Here is a 13,837-nt window from a genome sequence, read left to right as displayed (position 1 = left end):
ATTTGTGATTTTGTAAAATTTCGTCCTTGGTAAATGATGTTAAAGAATATGTAGGATTACCAGTAGTTCTATTTATTCCAAGCTCTGTTGTGAGACATTGCAAATAATGGTTTTTACATATGAAGACAATATTATTGGAGGCTTTATCTGCTGGAACAACGACATATTTGTCATGCAAAGAGGATAAAGCATCCACAACATCCGGATTCTTGAAAGGGTTAGTAACTCTTGTGCTCATAGTACATTGTAGTTTTTGAATGCGCTTCTGAATGCATGATCGAAAAGCTTTGATCCATTCAGACAAAGTGTCCAGTTCTGGTTCGTCTGGTTCGCGCTTTACCCATTTTCTTGCATAGTCCTCAACTGCATCCATCAGTAACCTGATGTTCTTTTTCCAGTTGATGGATACAATCAAAGGGTATATAATTATACTGTAACAAACTAATTTCTCCATTTTAAATTGAGAACTTCGTGGACATGATGGATATTGCATAATTTATGTATTGATAATGTGAACTGAGTTAACTTGAGTTAAGGTAGTTCAGGGGTATACCGCCATCTTGAATTGTACAATCACAGTAAATAATCGGTCTAGTTCTTTGCCCAAATCTGCAAATTTGGAGACAGATTTGCAATTTATTGGTTTCAGTGTTTATTTATATAAAGAAAACTTAGTTATTCATTGCATTATCGAAAATGTTTTAACAAATACCAAATATTTGTGCTTTTAGAATTAATTTTTCAAATAAGCCATTTAAGGGGGATAACTCTTTTAGTACATAATTTATACTGGACATATAGGGAAATTTTCATTTTTTACTGGTAGCAATAAAATAAGTTCGGTGACACCATTTTTATGCCCCCGCCGTAGCGGAGGGGGCATTAAGTTTTACCCTATTCCGTCTGCACGTCCGTCCGTCCGTCCGTCCGTCCGTCCGTCCATTCGTCCGTCCGTACGTCCAAAAGTTGGTTTCCGTTCTCTAATTTTAGTTTGCCTCAACCAAATGTTATGAAACTTATACACAATGCTTATTACCACTAAATACAGATCAAGTTTGAATTTTGGTGGCGTCACTTTTACCTTTCTAGAGTAATGCTCCTTTACAAATGGAAAATTGCTAAATTTTTCGTTTCCGTTCTCTAACTTAAGTTTGCCTCAACCAAATGTTATGAAACTTATACACAATGCTTATTACCACAATATACAGATCAAGTTTGAATTTTGGTGCCGTCACTTTTACTGTTCTAGAGTTATGCTATTTACAAATGGAAAAATTGTTAAATTTTTTTTTTTTTCTAAATATCATGTCATTTTTAAAATTGGAGTTATCTTCCTTTGTCCATGATTATAGTTGAATCAACTACAATCAATGATTTATACAATGCAATGTTTAATTTTGCCTTCCACTGATAAATTAAAGCATTTTTTACCATTCATTTCTAAAAATATTTTAAAGTCTTCTTTGAAAATTGGATTTATCTTTCTTTGTGCATAATGGTAGTTGAATCAACTACAACCAATGCTTTATACAATGCAATATTCAATTTTACTTCCTACTGATAAATTAAAGCAATCTTTACCATTCAGTGCTTACAAGCACTTTGATTACTGTTCTAGGGTTATGCCCCTTTACAAATGAAAAAATTGCTGAATTGTTCGTTTCCGTTCTCTAACTTGAGTTTGTCTTAACTTAATGTAATTTCTAAAAATATCAATGTCATTATTCAAGTATTTTTTGAAATTGGAGTTATCTTCCTTTGTCCATGATTATAGTTGAATCAACTACAATCAATGCTTTATACAATGCAATGTTTAATTTTGCCTTCCACTGATAAAACACAGATCAAGTTGAATTTGAGTAGTGTCACTTTAACCATTATTGAGTTATGCCCCTTTATAAATCGAAAGATTGCAAAATTTTTAGTTTCCATTCTGTAACTTCAGTTTGCCCTAACCAAACATTATGAAACCTATACACAATATTCATTACCTAAAAACTAAGATAATGTACAATTTTTGTGTTTCCGTTCTCTAACTTTAGTTTGCCTCAACCAAATGTTATGAAACTTATACACAATGCTTATTACTACATAATACAGATTAAGTAAGAAATTTGGTGGCGTCACTTTTAACATTCTTGAGTTATGTCCCTTTATAAACATAAAAATTGCTGAATTTTTCGTTTCCGTTCTCTAACTTAAATTTGTCGCAACCAAATGTTATAAAACTTATACACAACCGTTCTAGAGTTATGCGTGTTTACAAATAGCAAAATTTTTAGTTTCTGTTCTCTACTTAAGTTAGCCTCAACCAAATGTTATGAGACTTACACACAATGCTTATTACCACAAAACTCAGATCAAAGTTCAAATTTGGGTAGCGTCACTTTTACCGTTCTTCAGTTATGTTCCTTTATAACTATATGATATGCAAGCGGGGGCATCATCTGTGTCCACATGTGGACAAAATCCACATTTATTTCTTTTAATTTTCTTAAAATATATTATAAGACCTATCTTCTGATATTTTATTTCAAAATTCTGTCTCGTAGATTTCTTTATATGCACAAAAATCTGTTTTTTCATGAACATTCTAACCAAATTGTGGTAATTTTGAACGACTCGTACCTTGAAAAATAGCGCGGTGACCCATACTTTTTATATTTTTTTTGAAAAAAGCATAGTAAAATCTTCATTTTGGCAAAGTATAAGAAAATTCTGTCATTTTTTTTTCTATACCCCTGAACTACCTTAAATGGGTTATATTTGTTAGTTTTTTTGGATGACCTCAGGTAAAGAGATACAATGCTAGGTTTATAATGATACTGTAATAAACTAATTTCTTCATTTTAAATGTAGGACTTATTGTTTTTGTAATGTACTTGTTAAGGTGACCTGAGTTAACTTGAGTTAAATGGTTTATATTTGTGGTTTTTTTTTTTGGGTGACATCAGGTACCTCACTAATGAAAGAATAAAAGATACAATCCAAAGGTATATAAATATGCTGCAATACACTAACTTATTCAATTGAAATGTAAGACTTCATGGACGTTGTATTGTTTTTGTAATAAACTTGTTAAGGTGACCTGAGTTAACTTGAGTTAAATGCTTTATATTTGTCTGGTTTTTTGGGGGGTGACCTCAGGTACCCCTGTAATGAAAGAATAAAAGATACAATCAAAGGGTATATAATTATACTGTAACAAACTAATTTCTTCCTTTTAAAATGAGGACTTCGTGGACATGATGGACATTGCATAATTTATGTCATGTATTGATAATGTGAACTGAGTTAACTTGAGTTACATGGGTTTTATTTGTTAGGTTTTTTTTAGGGGGGGGGGGTAACCTCAGGTCCACCTGTAATGAACGAATAAAAGATACAATGCTAGGGTATACAATGATACTGTAATAAACTAATTTCTTCATTTTAAATGTAGGACTTCATGGACGTTGTATTATTTTTGTAATGTACTTGTTAAGGTGACCTGAGTTAACTTGAGTTAAATGGTTTATATTTGTTTTTTTGGGGGGTGACCTCAGGTACCTCACTAATGAAAGAATAAAAGATACAATCCAAAGGTATATCAATTTGCTGTAATACACTAATGTATTCAATTTAAATGTAAGACTTCATGGACGTTGTATTGTTTTTGTAATGTACTTGTTAAGGTGACCTGAGTTAACTTGAGTTAAATGCTTAATATTTTTCTGGGTTTTTTTGGGGCTGACCTCAGGTACCCCTGTAATGAAAGAATAAAAGATAAAATCAAAGGGTATATAATTATACTGTAATAAACTAATTTCTTCATTTAAAATTGAGGACTTTGTGGACATGAAGGACATTGCATAGTTTATATCATGTATTGATAATGTGAACTGAGTTAACTTGAGTTAAATTTATAAAATTTGTTGGTTTTTTTGGGTGACCTAAGGTCCCCCTGTAATGAAAAAATAAAGATACAATGCTAGGGTATATAAGTATGCTGTAATAACATTGCCATAAAAGCGTGAGGTTTGGCTAGCCACAAAACCAGGTTCAACCCACCATTTTTTTCTAAAAAATGTCCTGTACCAAGTCAGAAAAATGGCAGTTGTTATCGTATAGTTTGTTTCTGTGTCTGTTGCATTGTCGTTTGTGTTTTGTTCACTTCGTGTTTCTGTTGTTTCGTTGTCGAAATTTACTATATTGTATTGTTTATTTGCGTAATTCTCTGTCCCGAATGTCCTTGCATTTATTTGTACTGCATTCCTGTCATGTAATGGTGTCATTTTAGTGTTATATTTAACTTTGCCATAAAAGTGCAAGGTTTGGCTAACCACAAAACCAGGTTCAACCCACCATTTTTTCTTAAAATGTCCTGTACCAAGTCAGGAAAATAGCCATTGTTATATTATAGTCCGTTTCTATGTGTGTTGCATTTTAGTGTTGAGTTTCTGTTGTGTCGTTGTTCTCCTCTTATATATGATGTGTTTCCCTCAGTTTTAGTTTGTTACCCGGATTTGTTTTTTTCTCAATCGATTTATGAATTTCGAATAGCGGTATACTACTGTTGCCTTTATCAATAAACTAATTATGTAGGAATTCGTGAACATGATGGATATTGCATAGTTTATGTCATGTAGTTGTTAAGGTGAACCGAGATAACTTTCGTTAAATGGGTTATATGTTTTGGTTTTTTTTTTTGTGACCTTATGTACCCCTGTAATGAAAGAATGGTAGATACTATGCTAGGGTATATAATTATGCTGTAATAAAACTAATATCTTCATTATAAATGTAGGACTTAATGAACATGATGGACATTGCATAGTTTCTGTCATGTATTTGATAAAGTGAACTGATTTAACTTGAGTTAAATGGGTTAACTTTGTTGGTTTTTTTTTGGGTGACCTCAGGTACCCCTGTAATGAAAAATAAAAGAAACAATGCTAGGGTATATAATTATACTGTAATAAACTAATTATGTATGAATTCTTGAACATGATGGACATTGCATAGTATATGTCATGCATTTGATAAGGTGACCTGAATGAATTTGAGTTTAATAGTTTATATTTTTTGGGGGTGACCTTAGGTACCCCTGTAATGAAAAAATAAAAGATACAACCCAAGGGTATATAATTATACTGTATAAAACTAATTCCTTCATTCTAAATGAAGGAATTCATTTATATGATGGACATTGAATAGTTTATGAAATGTACTTGTTAAGGTTAACTTGAGTTTAATTGGTTATATTTGTTGGTTATTTTCGGGTGACCTCAGGTACCCCTGTAATTAGAGAATAGTATATACTATGCTAAGTATATAATTATGCTGTATTAACTTATTTCTTCATTCTAAATGTAACCCTTCGTGAACATGATGGACATTGCATAGTTTTTGTCATATATTTGTAAAGGTGACCTGAGTTAACTTGCGTTAAATGGGTAATCTTTGTTGGTTTTCGGTAGGGTGACCTCAGGTACCCTGTAATGAAAGAATAATAGATACAATGCTAGGGTATTTACTTATGCTGTAGTAAAATAATTTCTTCATTCTGAATGTAGGTCTTCGAGGACGTTGTATTGTTTATGTAATGTACTTGTTAATGTGACCTGGGTTAACTTGAGATAAATGGTTTAGATTTTGTTGGTTTTCGGTAGAGCGACCTCAGGTACCCCTGTAATGAAAGAATAAAAGATTCAATCCAAGGGTATGTAATTATGCTGTAATACACTAATTTCTTCTTTCTAAATGTAGAACTTCATGGACGTTGTATTGTTTATGTAAACTACTTGTTTAGGTGACCTGAGTTAACTTGCGTTAAAAGGTTTATATTTGTTTGTCTTTTTGGGGTGACCTCAGGTACCCCTGTAATGAAAGAATAAAAGATACAATCAAAAGGTATTTAATTATACTGTAATAAACTAATTTCTTCATTCTAAATTTAGGACTTCGTGGACATGATGGACAATGCATAATTTATGTCATATATTTGTTAAGGTGACCTGAGTTAACTTGAGTTAATTGGGTTATATTTGGGGTTTTTTTTTTGGGGGGGGGGGGGGGGGGGGTGACCTCAGGTACCCCTGTAATGAAATAATAATAGATACAATGCTAGTGTATATACTTATGCTGTAATAATCTAAATGTAGAACTTTATGGAAGTTGTATTGTTTATGTTATTAGGAATTATTTTTTTACAGTATAATTATATACCCTTGGATTTTATTTTTTATTCTTTCATTAAAGGGGTACCTGAGGTCACCCCCCCCCCCCCAAAAAAAAACCCCAAATATAACCCAATTTAACTCAAGTTAACTCAGGTCACCTTAGCAGTACATGAAATAAACTATGCAATGTCCATTATGTTGACGAAGTCCTTCGTTTAGAATGACGAAATTAGTTTATTACAGCATAATTATTTACCCTATTATAGTAACTTCCATTCTGTAATTACAAGGGTACCTGAGGTCACCCAAAACAATATAACCTATTTAACTCAAGTTAACTCAGGTCACCTTAACAAATACATCATATAAACAATGTAATGTCTATGAAGTCCTACATTTAGAATGAAGAAATTAGTTTATTGCAACATAATTATATACCCTATCATCGTATCTATTATTCTTTTATTACAAAGGTACATGAGGTCGCCCCCAAAAAAATATAACCCATTTAACTCAAATTAACTCATGTTACCTTAACAAGTACATTACATAAACAATACAACGTCCATGAAGTTCTACATTTAAAATCAAGAAATGAGTTTATTTTAGCATTATTGTATACCTTAGCATCGTATCTATTTATCTTTCATTACAGGGGTACCTGAGGTCACCCCCCCCCCCCCCCCCCAAAAAAAACAACAACAACAAAAAAACAAATATAGCCCATTTAATTCAAGTTAACTCAGATCACCTTAACAAGTACATTACATAAACAATACAACGTCTACGAAGTCCTACATTTAAAATGAAGAAATTAATCTATTACAGAATAATGTTATACCCTAGCATTGTATCTATTATTCTTTCATTACAAGGGTACCTGAGGTCAACCAAAAAAAAACCCAATAAATATAACCCATTTAACTCAAGTTATCTTAAAAGTATATGACATAAACTATGCAATGACGCCTACGGGTGCGGGAGTTTCTCGCTGCATTGAAGACCCATTGGTGGCTTTCGGCTGTTGTCTGCTCTATGGTCGGGTTGTTGTCTCTTTGACACATTCCCCATTTCCATTCTCAATTATAATGTCTATCATGTCCATGAAGTCCTACATTTAGAATGAGGAATTACTTTATTGCAGCATAATTATATACCATAGCATAGTATTATCTATTCTTTAATTACGATGTCACCCCAAAAACCCACAAACTACAACCAATTCATCTTCAATAAACTCAGTTCACCTTAACAAATACATAACATAAACAGTGCAACGTCCATGAAATCCTACATTTAAAATGAAGAAATGAGTCTACTTTGCTCTTTGGTATTAAGTCACATTAAAATTTGGTATTAAGATTGATCCAAATAGGGAACTATATTTTCGTGCGAATTAATCGATGACAAATTCCCCCGGATACCTGAGGGCACCTGATACCTCATGCCCTACATCAGCGGACCTTTCTTCCACCTGCTGTCCAACTGGCAGGTATGATCTGACATTGACCTCATTTTCATGGTTCAGCGGTTCAAGTTGAGTTTTTGCGTTTTGGTCTGTTTTTCTACATTTCCTTACATGTATCTAAATCTTGTAAATTTAAAAAATTTGACATCAGAATTGTCACTAACTATTGTACAATATGTATTCACAGTTTTGCTGGTGCATGCAAATAAGGTCACAGTATTCCTGTCAGACGTTCATGTTTACCCTACACTCATATTCTATACACCTTTGTTGTTGACTTTTCCTTATAGAACCAGGAAAATTGAAAAACTCTCAAAACCTTATAACCTTATAAATGTTGATTACTGAACTAAAGGTCAAGGAGACGTGAACTCTGCATAACTGACAATAATAACATATTATGAACCTAATAGTATGTACTAGTATACTAGTACAAGAAATATAAATGTCCTATATATTATCACAATTGTAAGCGGTATTTGAACCATGAACATTAATTTAGTTCATGGACATTGCATTTCGACAGGACAGTTCGACATAAGCAAAGTCTTTATGCATAAAATTGAGAATGAAAACGGAGAATGTGTCAAAGTAAAGAGACAACAACCCAACCAAGGAGCAGAAAACAGTCCAAGTCCACCAAATGGTCCTCAACACAGCGAGAAGTACAGCATCCGAAGACGGATTTCAGCTGGCCCCGAAACAAAATGTGTATAGTTAATAGAAAATGGACGTCACACTTAACTCCGAAACGTATAAATGAACCGAATTTAAAAAACATACAAGACCATATGTTCCTGACTTGGGACAGGCGCAAAAATGCTGCGGGGCTGCATGTTATTTACGAAAGCGCGTCTCTGTTTTTTGTATCCTGTGGAGTTTGCCGTTGATGGAATATGTTCGTTGCTGTTCACCAGTTTGCATGTTGTGTCGACTATTATATTATTTGTGTATGCGTTTCTCTGTGATGAATGTTCTTGCGTGTGATTGTGTTGTATTTCTGTCACGTAGTGTCATTTCAGCGATGTTTTTTAACATTGTCATAAAGGTTTGGCTAGCCATTAAACCAGGTTCAACCCACCATTTTTGTCGAGCCTTCGACTTTTGTCGGAAAAGCGAGACATAGCGATCTTACATTCCGTCGTCGTCGTCGTCGTCGTCGGCGGCGGCGTCCACAAATATTCACTCTGTGGTTAAAGTTTTTGAAATTTTTAATAACTTTCTTAAACTATCCTGGATTTCTACCAAACTTGGACAGAAACTTGTTTATGATCATATCAAGATAGTATCCAGAAATAAATTTTGTAAAAAAAAATCCTGTTTATCCGTATTTTACTTATAATTGACTTTATTAGTTTTTTCTGCCAGTTAACATTACATTCACTCTGTGGTTAAAGTTTTTAAAATTTTAATAACTTTCTTAAACTATCCTGGATTTCTTCCAAACTTGGACAGAAGCTTGTTTATGATCATAAGAAAGTATCCAGAAATAAATTTTGTAAAAAAAATCCTGTTTATCCGTATTTTACTTATAAATGGACTTAGTTTTCCTGTCAGTTAACATAACATTCACTCTTTTGTTTGTTTTTTCTACATTGGCTGGAGGTATAGGGGAAGGGTTGAGATCTCAAAAAACATGTTTAACCCCGCCGCATTTTTGCGCCTGTCCCAAGTCAGGAGCCTCTGGCCTTTGTTAGTCTTGTATCATTTTTAATTTTAGTTTCTTGTGTATAATTTGGAGTTTAGTATGACGTCCATTATCACTGAACTAGTATACATATTTGTTTAGGGGCCAGCTGAAGGACGCCTCCGGGTGCGGGAGTTTCTCGCTGCATTGAAGACCCATTGGTGGCCTTCGGCTGTTGTCTGCTCTATGGTCGGGTTGTTGTCTCTACGTACGTAGTTTTCTTCCAGTTAACATTACATACAATCTGCAGTTAAAGTTCCTAAAACATTTATTAGCTTCATAAAGTAGGCGAGACACTGGGTTCCGCTGAACCCTTGCAAATTTTTCTTAAAATGTCCTATACTAAGTTAGGAATATGACAGTTGTTATACTAGTAGTTCGTTTCTATATATATCATTGTATGTTGGCGTGGATTTTTTTTTGATTTTTTTTTTTGCGCTTCAGTTATCCTGTTGTTCATTTGTTTTCCTCCTATAGTTGATTATGTACCCTCGGTTTTAGTTTGTAACCCCAATTTGTTTTCTTTCAATCGATTTATGACCTTTGAACACCTGTATACTATTGTTGCCTTTATTAAATATGTTGTGTGAGATCTCAATCCTCTCCTATATCTCTAGCCAATTGTAATATAGAATAAACAAACACACAGCAAAACACAGTATTTACGGCACGCCAATGACGAGCACATAGAAACAGAAGTGGGTCATACAAAATAATGTAGGAATGATGAAAGATGGACTTTTTATACATCAGTTTTGAGGTAAGTCCGATGTAAATGATGACCGTATACTGACAAAATCCATAAGGGTGTGGATGGGAGTTTACAGAATAGAGAATAATTGTGAAAAAAAAATAAAGAGAAAAATGGACAAAAAAATAAAGAATTAGTAAAGAATAATGAGGTCCAAAAAGTATAAAGAATAGGGAATAATGGGCAGAAAGTATAAAGAATAGAGAAAAATTATATGAAATATTAAAGAATTCTGAAATGAAGGACCCTTATCTATCTTTTCTCATTTTATTGGTAGAAAGCCCATTTTTTTTACTTTTAACAAAGAGGTCCGTCGAGGAATATACCTTTTAAACTAACTAGTTAAATATTTCCAATATTGCTGATTACAATGGACAGTCACAGTTAATGTTTCTAAAACGCTAGAAAGGAATAAAGTTAAGTATCTTGGGAAAACTTAAAGAGGTCATAAATCATAGCCGTGGTCGGTCATTTTTATACTAAGGCACCGACCATTCATCTTTTGTGGGGGCATGTTTTCTTGAAACACAATTAATTTGTTCGACTAAAATAAAAAAAAACTCGCTTTTATAACATTCAGAAATAAGATTTTGTTTTGAAGTTCCATGATATGTAGATTAATGTTCTTCTCTAATTTTGAATGGAAACGCTTTCCTGTCCTCCCTTTAGGGACCAACCATTTAACTTCAAAGGGGCTATGGGTTTTCCTAAGAAAATATTCTGATCCCCAATTTGATGAAGAAATAAATTTGTGGTCAAATAGATGACAAAAAAAAAAATTTTGAATCCAGATTTTCCCCATACCCTATAGTGTTATAAATAAAATGTTGATAAAAAATAATTTGATTGTAAACGTCGAAAAACTAAAAAAAAATTACTTGGACAAAAAACCATACCCCCTCCTTTTGACGTTAAATGGTTGTTCCCTTATGGCATGCCTGTACACCACCATGGGTCATTATCAAAAAACATGCAAATTTCGATGAGGGAAAATTTGGAAAAATGATGTCATTGTTTTAAAAATTTAAATGTGTCCTCCTATTCTATAATATGGCAGCAACTATATTCAGAAATATGCAATGGGAAAAATTAAGAGTTCCTTCAATTTTAACAAATTTAGGTCATCCTCTGATAGAACCATGTCAATGGTGTTACCAATATAAAACATGCATTTAGTTACTAAAAAATATTGTTAAATATCAAACAACTGTTCCAATTTGTTGTTAAGGTTAAAATTACTACTTATTGGCATTATTTTTATATGTATGCATTCTATTTAAACATAAATGTCAGAGTAAATTGTTGTAAAAAAGTTGGCTGTCCTAATTATGGCCGTTGTTAATATTAAAAAATACACTTAAACTGAATATATGTAAAATGTGTAAGACTGAATGATTAGATAATGCCTAATCCTTCGTATACGGCATAAAAACACTTTCATTTGTTAATAAACTATAAAAAATATTGCATTTTTATATAGTTACACCACTGACCCTTCAGTAACTACAATGACACAAAAGTATCACCATTGACAACACATTTCAAATTGTACTTTTGTTAAGTACTGAACACAAAAAACAAAGAAAACTGAGCAAAAGAAAAAGAAAAAAAAATCAATTCTTAGGCTAAAAAAATCTCAAATTATATAACATAACATAACATCAATAACTAAAAATGTCAATAGTTTTACTAAATAGTGTCATTGGTGTTATATTGTTAAAACATTGTTAAATAAGTATTATATTTCATAAATGATATGATTTTTCGCTTGTTAAACATGAAAGAAACACAAAAAAATGCTGATTGTCATAATATATTCAGTGGTGTTACTTAACTGGTCAGTGGTGTTATTTTATTAAAGTGGTCTCACCATTGACAGTAACACCAATGATTTACAAATGTATTTTTAGATTTAGTTACAAAATAAGTGTTCCATTCCCCTATTTCATATGTGTTCCTGGTGCATGTTTCTACAATCAATATCTTTTCATAAATCAAAGTTCAGGAAATCTTTCGGAAAATGATTTTATAAGGGTACACCATGGACACTATTTTCATTTATAGCTTTTACTTACTTTTAAGAATTTTTCACTAAATTTTCAACATTGATTTATTTTTTCTTTTGCATAAAATGCTTACAGTTAACATTGCTAAGGGAGAAACTATTGTTAATGCTGAAATCTTGAGAAAGATAACTCTTTCCCAACCAATTTGTCTTTTGGTTACACCAGTGACTTAAAAAAAATGAGTCTCTTCTTTTTGTTGAAAATTTTTATTATAAAACAAACACACACCTCCCAAATCATTAAAAAATGTTTGTATGTATCAAAATGCATTAAATAGTGATAAATCCTAATAACAAATGATATGAATGATAGTCCTATTTTAGGTCTGAAAACTATTTTACTAGAAAATAACAGTAAATTCTGGCTATATCCAAGGGTTTAAGAAAACTTTAAGGATATTTTCATAACATTTCAAACTGTAAACTGTATATAGTGTATCACAAAACATTCATATCTAACATATACAAGTGTTATTTTGATATATGTTCATGTCTGTGACTTAATAAGACCTAAATAACATAGTTTTGCATGGTTTTTTTATAATGAACCCCATGCGAATTCATATTTAGTCAAACTGTCACAAACTGTTATAGTACACAAATTATCATTATAAATCACTAGAGTATTACCATTTGTTGATCTGTTTTACTTGATTTTAAGCAATGTCCAATAGATATAAGGCTTTTCATTGTGACTTTACGCAAACAATATGGGCATATCTCCTGTGTCATGACAGAAAAATATATCTAAAGGTATATAAATATTTTTTAATATTTTACAAAAAAGTATAAAGGAAAATATACTTGACTTTAACCTTGCTTATATATAACTGTGAAAAAATATAATTTGTAGTGGTTTATGGAAGAAATTTAGAAATTACATTCACCAAGAAACTTTATTAGTGAGTTACGTTTTTTGATATTAGTGCTTAATATTGTAATGTAAATTTAAGTGTATTGTTTAGCATGATTAGTGATTTAACAAGACCAAACATGTCTTTCCTTCTTTACTTGTTAGGATTGAATTTTATGCTTGAAGTCTTACTGATCAAAATGTTACTAAAATTAAAACAGAAACTTTAAATAATGAATGATCCATTGCAAATATAGCTGACCTATGAGTTTAGTATATGAGACTTAACCGTAAGACGTAAATGATGGTCAATGTAAGATGAACACTCTCAGACAAACATGAACACCATAAATTTATTATACAATAATGTTTTATACCGAATATAATTATAGCTAATCTATTCCTTATAGAAGTCATTCCTCCGAAAGTTTTAATGTCACCTTCACAAATTGGTTGACCGTTACCGAATACGTGGTGTTTTGTTAATGTTGTAGATTTTCGATGGTCATTAGACGTTTTTCGTTTTTGCCATGGATGGCGTTGTCGGTTTCTCTTCAACTTATTGGTTTTTGAATACTAGTACCCCTATCGTATCGTTTGCCTCTTTAACGTCATATTATCTGAGAAATGGAAATAATCCTGAAAATTTAACATTCTCCACTAAACCGTGAAACGAGGTCAAGGTCAGGAAAGACGTATGTATATATTGCTATGAATATTGTCACACAGGCTAAACTAGAGAGAAATGGTATGATTGCCAGTGAGAGTCAGACAACGTTACTGTCAAGCAAAATCCAAAGTACATTGATGTAAACAACTAATAAAATTGAGAATGGAAATGGGGAATGTGTC

This window comes from Mytilus californianus, unplaced genomic scaffold (genome assembly GCF_021869535.1).
Source record: "Mytilus californianus isolate M0D057914Y unplaced genomic scaffold, xbMytCali1.0.p SCAF_7, whole genome shotgun sequence".
Classification (NCBI taxonomy): domain Eukaryota; kingdom Metazoa; phylum Mollusca; class Bivalvia; order Mytilida; family Mytilidae; genus Mytilus; species Mytilus californianus.
This window is presented reverse-complemented; position numbering follows the sequence as displayed.